The 11,938-nt window shown below is 41.4% G+C and overlaps 1 long non-coding RNA gene across 6 annotated transcripts in view; it reads right to left on the bottom strand.

The window, feature by feature from the left end:
- Positions 1–10,887, bottom strand: part of LOC118598621 — a 56,808-nt gene extending 45,921 nt beyond the window's left edge. For 3 of the 6 annotated variants that reach the window (XR_004947671.1, XR_004947672.1, XR_004947670.1), the window contains exons 1-3: positions 10,057–10,867; positions 9,844–9,907; positions 9,362–9,600 (exon numbers count right to left, since the gene is read on the bottom strand). This is a non-coding gene — a long non-coding RNA (uncharacterized LOC118598621). Of the gene's footprint in view, positions 1–9,361; positions 9,601–9,843; positions 9,908–10,056 lie in introns of all 6 variants that reach the window. The other 3 variants (XR_004947669.1, XR_004947667.1, XR_004947668.1) reach the window with 3 other exon arrangements.
- Positions 10,888–11,938: the final 1,051 nt, after the last annotated feature.

The following is an 11,938-nucleotide window of genomic DNA, read 5'->3' as shown; positions in this document are numbered from 1 at the left end:
TAAATCCGTCTGCAACCGAGAGACGACTTTACCTGGAAGTTTCCACATTGAACCGCACGCAAACGCCGCTGATGATGCTGTAAATTCAGTGCAGGTGACGGCGACCAACAACCCGGCAGCAATGATTTAACCGCCAGCGCCTAAAACAGGAGGTGGGGGGAGTAAGGCCATGTTGGGGCAATAATGAGTAGAGGAAGAAGATAACCATCGACCGGACTGACCGGACCTCAGTCGATGGCAAAACGAGCGCATTCCCTCCACCGTTCAGGACCCCCCCACCTCACCTTCTCCCGTCAATAGCTGTCAGTCCTTAACTGCCTCTCCTTTGCTGCATTAGTACAATCTCACCACCGCAAATCCCGCCGCCATCACCCGCTGACCTTCCGTCCTCGTGGTCGACCTCCACCGATGCCACCAGATATCATTAACAAGACCTGAAAACGGGGGCTGATACCGCCAGGAAAGGTTACAGGCGCCGAGCAGCGAGAGAGAAAATAAATAAATGTAGTATATATAAATAATAAATGACTGGCATTTGGGCCGTGTGTGTATATTTGAGCCGGGGTTGCATGAGTGGTTTCAGCTATAAAAGCCGGCTTACTTCATATACGCCGGTTTTCTGAAAATGTCACATAACCTGATTTATAGTCTGTCATCCGAGTGCATTATTTGAGTTTGACAATCTTAATCATTCACGCTTCCCATATACACCCCCCACCCCCCACCCGGCTTCTTTTTCTCTCCTCCGGCTGACATGGATTATTGAAATATAAAAATAAGTGGTGGAAGGCCCCCGGAGCAGTATCAAAATGTCAGGTTTGTACTTACAGCCTGCTGCTGCCAGACAGGGTCAAGGGCTTCAATTATTTGTGTACGTACAGCCTGCTGCTACATGAAAGGTTATGTCACCCGCCGGCTGTTTACGCGCCAACACCAGAAGGTAACCGCGGCTTAAACCGTACAACCGAGGAGTCGCTCTTCATTATTCTTGATCATTTTTATCAATATTTAAAATAAATAAAAAAGGGTGACCCAATGAAGAGATGATTAAAACATCATTCCGATGAAGGATGGGCCTGAACTCCAAATGATGACATGGAAGTGGAGTGACGTTAATGACAGCCTCTAATCCGCTCCCCGCCCCGCCCCTTTCCCCCACCTGAGTCCTCCATGCCAGCAGGGGAGTTGGTGTAAAAAGCCTCAGAGTTATTGGGAGGGATATGAAATTTTCTAAATGCCATTAATTGACACCTTTTTCTGTGGGAGCTGTCAGGAGGGAGACAGAAAGGTCGCAGCTCTGAGGCTGAGATATATATATATGAACCTCCTTCCTGCCACTCCTGTGAGTTATGGCTGTCGTTAATGCAGGGGAATGGATGGAGGAGCTGCTTCTGAAAGCTTCTATCGATCCCCTTCCTGCTCCCGAGGCTGGGCCCAAATGTGCCACAGGGTTTCTGGAGCAGACACTGAGGGGCTTTTTTTCCCCTCCACAAGGGCAGTGTGGCGTCCAACAGCGTCTCATCCGAGGTATGGGTCAAAATCAAGACCAGGACAGGAGACGAACAAAGGTGATCTGCACTGAAAAAGTTCAGCTTCAGCTTCAGTGTCTGAATGTACATCTGACTTTTGATTTTTCAGAAAGAACAAGGACGGTTGACCCTTCAGACCAATTTGCTGGAGAGAGAACTTTAAATGTTTGGACAAAACCCAAACTTTGGGACGTTTCTTTGGTTTTTGTTTTGTTTTCTTTGAGTCACATCGTCTGCTTTTGTTGCTTTCCTGTGTTTTTTCATGTCCAAGTCTCTCTATTAAATGTCTTCGCCACTAAAGCATTATTCTATACCACCAGTTCAAATGACCTGAGAAATCTCTCAGACTTTTCATGAAGAGTCACTGGAATTTCACTTCAGTGTTTGAGCTCCAGTTCACTCTGTTTCCTCAGTCTGAATGGACTCCATTCTCATATTGAAATAAATGGATCAAGAAGTCCACCGTAGCTGGTGGTCATGTGATGTAAACAGAGAAGGAATAACACAACTGATGAGTCGCAGACAAACGTAAAGCAATCAACTGCTCATTTGTTTGAATGTTTATTTTAACACAACTGAAAATGCTTCTTTCATGCTTCTCTGTGTCTCCTTATGCGGCACGGCGCTGCTATGATGTAATCCTAAAAGCTACCCTGTTGTCTCTTAATAGAATTTTCTTGAAAACAAAGTCATAACACCACAACGATGCCACACAGCAACTCATTGAAATGTGCTCAGATGAAAGCAGACTCATGAGAACAACTTTTAACATTATGCACTTTGCTTCTCACTGTTTTTCTGACAATTTATAATAAACACTTCTCAGCGTACTTTCTTAGCCAACGTCTTCTCGGTAATCGTCTTCCGCATGCCCCCACCAAACTAAAAAACAGGAAAAAGTGTTGCATCTCGCATTGATAGAGACAGTCAAAGTTGGTCAGTAAAATTCTTTATCTCGTTGCTTTGCCCCGCCCTCGTAATTCCTGACCAATGACTGAAGAGATCTTTAGTCACATGGTTTTGTTTACAAACTATGGTTCGAAACAAAAATATGAGGTCAAATCAGGATCAGCTTGAAGTGAACGAAAACAGACACTGTAACAAAAACTGTTTTTCCAAAATTTCTCTACAAATTTTCTTTTTTTTTCAAATTTACAATGTCTTGTTTTCAGATTTTCATTTTTTTTTTCAGTTTTCACATTAAAAAAAATTCAGTAACGTCCATTTTCCAAGTTTTCAATCTGTTTTTTTCGTTCACTTTAAACTGATCCTGATTTGACCCCATACAGAAATGTCTGCTTGACGGCAGTCTGGAAACAGACCAAACGCAACGTTCTGGACCAAATTAAGCGGACTGGGTCCGGACCAAAGGACTTATCCAGTCTGACACCCAGTCGGTCAGATGAACTCATTACAGCGACTTAAGCCGCAATGACATCACAGATTTAGTTATAAAAAAAAAACTGTCATTCTTGATTTGTCAAATTTCCTCCTCTAAACTCAGAATCTGCTGATAGAAATATAGAAAATGTGTCATTTTTAGCATAGACTGTTCAATATTTCTGTTGCAGTGACATGTTTTGTCTCCTCTGTTTGATATTAGAGTGTATCTGAAGTTTTCAGTCTCCTCTGAGGTTTAAAATGAACTGAAGTGACTGAGGAACATTTGGAGTTTTTAGCACTTCCAAACATCAGGCTGATTCTAAAATCCAGCATGACTTTTAAACAGGTGAAATATCAACTCTCTGCAGATTAGGTTTTAATATCACATGTTAATTCCTTATTGATTTATTGTAAGGCATGAACGACATGCTGCCTCCGAACGTGAGATTGATTTTTGCGTTTGAACATATGCGCTCCGGGCTGGGCTCTCCGGCAGGACAAAGACTTTACCCGCTCTGACATTTCTGTCTCTTTCAGCTGCTGCTCTGACAACAGGAGGGGGGAGAGAAATGGGACGAGGAGAGGAGAGCGCGGTGGAAGGGACAAAATTACCAAGAGAAGGCAGAAAATGAATGGGAGGGAGGAAGATGAGCTGGAAAATTGTCACAAAAGAAGATGAAGAACCGGCGTAAACGTGTCAAGAAAAAAGGGAGAGAAAAAGTCAAATTTATGGTTTTATTTGGCATAATGGTGGTGCATTCATGCACTATGACATTTTTTTTATAGGAAACATAATCGGGAAGGTGAGACGAAGACTCTGGATGAAGCTGTTCAACTTTAAAAATCCTTTTTTTCATTTGTGGACTGAAATGCAAAGACCCGGGAAACAGACCCCGCTGATGCCGGTTGGCCCAGTTGGTTCTGAGATGATTGTTCATCTGTGTTACATGGTTTTTACAGACTTCTATAGTCTCTAACTAAAATAAAAGTAACACTTAAAACAGATTATTGTGATCAGAGGCAGGATAAGCTGGAGTTTAGTCTTAATAACCTGTAATATTTATAAAATTCACAGAGTAGGATTACTAATATTTTAATGCTGTGAAACTCCTCACTACACTTTCCACACTTTTCCCAGACATGAAGCTCTCGGTGTACTGTACTTGGACTAATCTGAAGGTCACATGAAGGTTGGAGCTCTGTAGAGGTCGGTGACCTCTCTGCTCTCTGACCTTCAGCATCCTCTGACCTCTGAATCAGTTTACATGGTCGACCACTTGGTGTCTGAGTTCCTGTTGTTCTAAACTCTTCCATGTTGTTCTGGTAGAGCTGACAGTTGACTTTAGGACATTTCAGGACTGGATTTGTTGCTCAGGTGTCATGCTATGACAGTTCAACACTGGAATTCACTGAACTCCATTCTTACACTAATATTTGTAACAACAGTCTGTATGTCAGAGGATTTGATTGCACCTCTGGCCAGAACAAGTGATCAGGACACCAGATTCTGATCAGTACTTTTGGCGATACAGACCAAATTCCCACCTTAATCCCTATACTACTACAAAAACAATGTAGTACAGGACTGTCTAGTGTCTAATAATGAAGTGAGAATTGAATCAAAACAAAAATTTCACAACCTTTGTTTGTGACTCCACTGTGTTCTGATGATGGAAATGTTGATGGTTTATCACAAAATTACATTTAAACACATTTTTTTCCCCCAAAAATGTCAAACACAATGCATTGTGGTCTATATTTGCTAATGTATTGAGTATTGATGCACACGGGTTTTTCACAAAGACTTCTGGGAAACTTCTAGGCCTCTCGATTTTGGAATTGTTGATTCAGACAGCACTACAAAATGGCAAACGCACAGTGTGAAGGGAAGGAATTTGGACACATCCATAGAGAATATGTGTACAGGAGTCACAGCACAGAAGACAAAGACAAGGTCAACAGCCAATCAGGACGCAGACCAGAAGATGTATGTAAAACCGCACAGAGAAATCTGCGAATCAGGGAAAGGTAAATGGTGTACACTTAGATAGCGCTTTCTACCTTCCTTCAAAGGCCCAAAGCGATTCACAGTCACACACCCATTCACACACACATTCACACACTGGTGGTGGCTACACTGCCAAACACTGGCGATTTACCGAGGGAACTCTTTAATACAGGAGTGTCAAACTAAATCCCACAAGGGGCCAAAATCCAAAACACACCTGAGGTCGAACTGGATAAACATTTATTGAACACTCTAAAACTACATTTTTAAAACTTTAAAACCGTAACTTTTAACATAGTTATGAACTAGATATACAGCATTATCTGCAATAATGCTAGTGTGAATGATGTAAACTGAATTTGGCTGCGGAAGAGGCTGAAATTGATAGATAAAAATGCTGAAGCTGAAAGCTGAAATCACTGAAGCTAATTGCCAGCTAGAATATGAGCAAAAAGCAAAATTACCCTAAAAAACTGAAAAAAGAAAGAAAAAAAAAAAACTTAGGTAAGCCAAAACAGCTAGCATGTAGATGAAACATTAGCTAAACTCCAAAACAGCCTAAAAAATCTTAGTAAATGTCAAAATAGTCCAAAAGCTAGCAGAATGTCAATATTTTAAACTTTAAAACAGTAACTTTTTAACATAATTAATAAAAATAAAAAGGCAGGAATATTATTCCAGAATAAATCAGCTTAAACCTTAAATAACTTTCAATATTTTACTCTCCATAAAAATATATTTTGTCAAAATTATACAAGTTAGAAATGAGTGCAAGATAACATCGGGTCATTAGAAATAAAATGATCTGGAGGGCCGGATAGAATTATCTGGAGGGCCGGATCCGGCCCCCGGGCCTTGACTTTGACACATGCTTTAATAGATCTGATTTTGTCCTTGTTTTTTTATTATAAAATAAAAATAATCTAAAGATGGCAAACATGTTTTAAGCTTTACAAGTTGAATTTTTAGTTCAGTTTCACATGAAAATTTAATAGATTTGGAGTTTAGTCAAAAAAGTGGGTTTATTTTAACATTCTTCACTACAGGAGTCAATAAAACCTGAAGTGGATGGACAAATGCTAGAGAACGTTACAGGGCAAGATAACACATGGTGAATACAGACCAAGTCTGTGATTTAAAGTCCAAAACCAGCCGTTTGGATCATTTCCTCTGGCAGAGCTTCTCCAGTAGTTCTTGTTTTCATCCAATGATAAAAATGGTGGATAAATGTCTGGTTAGTATCACCTGCTGCCATTGGATTGGGAGTGTAGATGGCCAAGAAATGGAGGAAGTCTTGGTGTGTCTGTGTGTGTGTTTGTGTGTAAGTTCACTGGGCATCCAGGCAGTCACAAAGAGGGTAATTTGTCTGATCAGCCTGATTGGTCTTCAGCAAATAACTCACTACAAGATTAGAGAGGTAATTCCTGGGCCAGAACAGAAGCTGGAAGTGCTAATCAATGCAGCTGCCTCACTGACGAGACGACATTTTGGCTGCTCGTGCACAGAGGAGCAGCGAGGAGTGAGGAACGGGGCGTGCACGTGCCATTTGTGCAAAAAACTTTGATTCTCTGAATGAGTGATTTGCATGCCGGAGGACGTCCGCGGGACAGAAATCTCTGCTGCGGCGTCCGCTGCAAGTTTCAGCTAGTGACGGGTTGAACTCCTTCCAGACGTAATGCGTGATTAATGAGGCTGCTCCCAGAGCTGGGGGAGCCGGCGAGTGTGGGGGCAGAGTCACAGGACCGGGACAATATTGACATCTCCATTATTTACTGAGTGATCAGAGCAGCCAAAGGGCTGCTGATTAGAAAACAATAAATGCTGTTATTGGTGTTCCAGGCCTGAGCAGGACATTGCAAATGCACGTCTAAGACTTTCTAATTACTGCAGAGGCTGGACGACGATAAACCCGAGGCCATCCGTCTGTGCACCCTCTGCCAGGTTACAACATTTGTTAAATACAATCTCAGGTGAACAACACCTAAAATATTACACAGGGCCATCGTTTATCCAGCAGAATTAGGCATGGGGTTGCTAATTCTGTCTCCTTAATGGTTCATTTGGGCCGCTGAGCGCTGAAGCTGCAGATCCTGAGTTAGCATGAATGTACAGGTCAGCCAAAGGTCAGAGAGCAACAACTTTATGATCCCAGGAAAGCATCCAACCAAATCAAGGAGAGTGAAGGCTTCAAAATGGAAATGAAGAATCCTCAAAAGGTATAGGTGCTGTTTTCTTTTTGCTCAACCTTCCTTTCCCTCGCCTGTGCTGACTAAGTACTCATGGCTTCATGATATTTAAGGTTGTCAGGTTCACTCCTACTAAGCCTGTTTGTTGTTTCATAGCTCACATTCCAGCAGTTTCTTGCTCAACCTCTGATATGTTACATTGACTGTATTTCAGAACTGGACTGAGTGGCCCCTCCCCCCTGGAGTTCCAAACAGGAAGTACCGCCGATTTCAAGAAGCCGAAATCCCAAATGTTCGAATTCCTCCCTACTCACTGTATGATGCATTCGCCATTTTCGAGTGCTGTCCGGATCTACTAATTCCAAAATTAAGTGCACTAGAAATTCCCTAGAAGTCTTTGCAAAAAACTAGCGTGCATCGATGCTCACTAGATTAGCGAATATAGACCACAATGCATTGCGGTCACACTATTTAAAACAACAACAAAAAAAAACACGTTAAATGTAATGTTTGAATAAAGCCTCCACATTTTTCACTTTTAGAACACAATGGAGTCATAAACAAATAGCATGAAATGTTAGTATTGATTTGATTTTGACTTTGTGAAATCGGTGACATCATATCCGGCGTTTTGAAAAACGAAAAAAAAAGTAGTGAGCATGGTGATTAGGGAGGGAATTCGAACATAACCATAGACTTCAACAGGGAAATAATCAGCTATTACTCTGTCATTCTATTGGCCAGAATAACCTTTCTTACTATGATACTTTTTTTTTTTAACGATATTTATACAGCAGTCACTCAAGTTATAAACTGATCCAAGCTGATGCCTCAATGAAAATATGTAGCGTTTCGATTAATAGCCCTCTTTCAGCTGAAGGGGTGTGGCCTAACATAGTCATTCCCAGTTGGTGAGAGTGGTAGTCATAGAAACGTTGACTCAGACAAACTCAGACCAATCATGGTTTACTGATGTCTCGTTCAAGCATGCCAACGGCCGTATCACAAAAACATGGTGACTGGATTGACTTCATTTCAGTGGAACCAGAAGTAAACCATTTCCTGTTACCTCGCTAGCTCTAGTTCTAGCACTGCAACGAGCATTCAAGTGCTCGGAGAGTAGAGTATAGTAAAATATTGTTCAGGAACGGTGTGTTTATTGCTCTGAAATACAGAATAATGTTGGATTTTAAGTCTACAAACTAAAACAAAGTTGAAAGAGCGGCGTTACTGTTACCCGGAGTAAACAAATCATGTCGGTGAAGCTTCCTGTTTTCAAAGTAAAACTAGCGAGAGCTTTTTTTCCGTTCAAAAACTGAGAGTAAAGTTCCGCTCACAGACATAACTTCTAAAAACAGGAATTAGCTTTAACACTGGAGCTTTAGCTGCAGCATTTACATTCTTTTGGTTATGGTAACTCTTCAACAGTTGACACAAGTAACGTAACTTCAGTGGATTCTGAAGCGGAGAAACGCAGCCTCACGCTGGTATGCTGCTCTGCATAGAAGTGAAGTGTGGATGTAATCAACGTTAATCAGCTGATTCTGTCACGAAAAAAAAGTGACTTTTTATTCTGGACCTGCACCAGTATGTAATGCTTAGAACGTAAAATGTTGAAGAACTTTGAGGATGCAAAAACTGTGGCGAAAATGTTCAGGTTTTGTAGTTAAATGATCCAAAACAACAATGATGTTTGTGCTTTTTATGTTGTTGATGTTACTGCTGAACTTAACCAGAAGATTTTACAAAAAAAATGTTTAAAATTACAAACTTCATTTCTTTCCATCTAAATCTTAGTGTTTTTATCAGTCTTGTTGATTCTGATCTCCTGATCTGAATAAAGGTATAACTGATGATTTCAAACAAATAACTTACATTTTCATACGTCCAGTAAAAACACGTACACATAGCAACAAACATTATAAAGAGTAAGGGTTGTGGTTCGATTCGTAAATCATTGATCTTGATTCGTGAATGGAATCGGATCGCCACCTAAGCAATGGTCCACAGCCCTATCCGGTTCTCATGTACAGTCAATAGTATCTCAGGTGTTTGACCCATTTTGTGGCTCCAGTTTGGAGTCTGTTCATCACTCTGAAGGTACCGACGAGTGTTTAAGTAACCACTTTCAATAAAAAGTCTTTGGAAACACGTGTGGAGCTGGAATTCGGACTTCTGCATTAACTTTTCATTGAGAGTGGCCGCTTGAACGTGAGTCGACGGTGTGAAACTGTCTGAAAGCGGTGTGCACGCACCTCGAGTTTTCTGTGGGGGTGCCTTTCTTCTCCACAGCCACACCTTATGAGTTCGGGGGTGCGTTCAGAGTTTTCGTCCGCATCCTGGAGGAGCTCGCCGCCTGTTGCCAGTAGGGAGTATTCTCTACTCCAGTTCGACACGCTGAGAACTTGTCTGTCATCCTCCCAGTGCGCTTGTGACGGGTTCAGTATGGTCGCTGATGCACAAGCAGGAAGACTCAAATCTGAATATTCACTGCCTTCAAAACAGCACAAGAAACACGGCATTAGTGGACAACACGAGTGAAGCTCCCGCCACAGACGGCTCATTCCAACTCAGAGTTTACATTCATGCAGGAAATATTACAAATGCACAATTTCCACAATGCAATACACTCAAATAGATTGATAAACATTTATTAAATGAAAAGAAAATACTTATTTAGAAATGAATGAAGTAATAGAGTACCAGTTATTATAGAAACAAAATGGCAGAAACCAACCTCCAACACAGCGCAGCTCCCACTGGATGACGGGAAAACGCGCGATCACAATTGGCGCTAAAAACTACGTAAAACAAAGGGTTAAAATACATTTAAAACCACACAACGGCAGTTTTTTAACCAATCGTATTAAATTCTAACATATTTAAGAAGTATATAATTCTTACAACAGCTAGCTTAAAATATTGGGAGACCGCAGAAGACGTAACTCACCGGCACAGACTGGTCGATCCAACTGAGGGGGGAGGGGCAGTTTCTGGTGAAGGGAGGGTGTGTCACACTAAATACCTTCCCTGTGAAACAGGGAACAATGTGGAACCAATTTATTTAATAAAATAATTGGAATATTAACCATATATATATTGTTTTGGCTCAGAATAAAATCAGTTCAGCATTAAATCATCACTGTAAAGTTTTGTGAATGTTAATACAAAAAACAAACAAACAAACAAAAGAAAAAATAAAATCGCTACTTACTGTCTTGCCAATGGGATCCTCAATTCTTCACAGCGTTTTTGTTAACGTCAACCATGTAATCAAATCAATAACTTGAGACACACACGAGAGACGAAAACAGTTATGTGGCCCTCACAAGAAAACGTTTGGGGACCCCTGGTCTTAAATACACAATGCTAGCCTCAGTCTCACATCTCGATTAGGTCACTTCCATGCCTAGTGATTTATCTATGCACACACACGTGGAAATCTATGGTAAAAAAAAAAATCATATTAATTTGGGAAATATCAGCGTTTCCAGTAAACATCTGTGTTGATCCAAAATCTACTGAGTACCTACTATTGTCTGATATCAGATTGTTGAGTTTGCGTATCGCTCAAAAATCATTCAAGAAATGAGATTAGAGTCAGTTCTGGACTGGTCTCCTTTTCCTGAGGCCTCATAAACTCTATTGTGTTTCCAAACAAGCAAAAAGGAAGACTTTGCTTGAGACTTCAGCCCTTATAGCAGGTAAATGTCCTGATGCACTCTGTGTAATATAAAGCTTCTCCTGACTCGGCAAACAACCGACATCGTGCAGACAAGTTTCCCCCAGTTCAAGTGGATTGAGAAGAAGACAGAAGGAACTCATCTTTTTGGATTTATGTCTGTCTGGGGAGCAAATCAGAAATATCACCTCCCAACTTTAGCTGCTGCCTGTTCCAATGGATGTGTGTGCTAATGTGACGTGACAGCGATGTCCTTGACTCTGACACCTGGCGGTGATCTGTAAGCAGGAGGGCCCAGCACCACACATGCTACAAACCGGGGTATAAAAATACTCCATTTTGACACTGCAGGGAGCTGCTAATCAGTTTGCATGTGTCAATGGATTGTCAGTCCAGACGGGAGGAATGACGTGCTCCATCAGGACATGTTTCGATTCAGGCTGGGGGGCGTAGATTCAGAGCACAGTGGAGCTCTGAAGTGCGAGTTTTATGCTGTGTAATCAGTAAAAGAAATGCTTGATGCAATCTGAATGTGATGTCTGATCGTCATTTCACAGAATGCTTGAATTGTACTAAAGCTGCAGAGATCCGGCCGTCCTAAGACTCTGAAGCTGCTTCATCTCTACGACAGAACTTAATGACACTGTAGAGATATGAGCGAGCGTTACCTGTAGAGACAGAAACACGCAGACCAAACTGGATAAGTATTAGAAATATCTGCTTAAATCTGATTTTCTGAAGTAGCTCCCAAGGAAACCAACAAATGAAAAACAAATCAAACAGAATAAAAATGTACTGTTGGTGCTGCAGTCCAGAGATTGATGAGTTGAAGTCTAAACTGCAACAGAGGTTGTAGTCAGACTGGAAAGGTCCGCTTAATTTGGTCGGGATCAAGTCCTAAACTTTGCATTTGATCTGTTTGAAAGACTCCAGTCAAACTGGACATTTCTGTTACGGACTAAAGCCTGTAAACAAAACCACATGACTAAAGATCTTTTCAGTCATTGGTCAGGAATTAATGGGGGCGGAGTAAAGCAACACTTTTTACTGCTACTTTGGTGCGGTGGAGGCATGCTGCAAGGTCGTTCGGAGACGACGGTTGTACATACGCCGATAAGTGTTCATGACACAGAGATTGTTGGGAAAACAA

This window comes from Oryzias melastigma, linkage group LG3 (genome assembly GCF_002922805.2).
Source record: "Oryzias melastigma strain HK-1 linkage group LG3, ASM292280v2, whole genome shotgun sequence".
NCBI classification, from domain to species: domain Eukaryota; kingdom Metazoa; phylum Chordata; class Actinopteri; order Beloniformes; family Adrianichthyidae; genus Oryzias; species Oryzias melastigma.
Note: the sequence above shows the minus strand (reverse complement) of the source record. Positions and strands in the feature narration are given on the sequence as shown.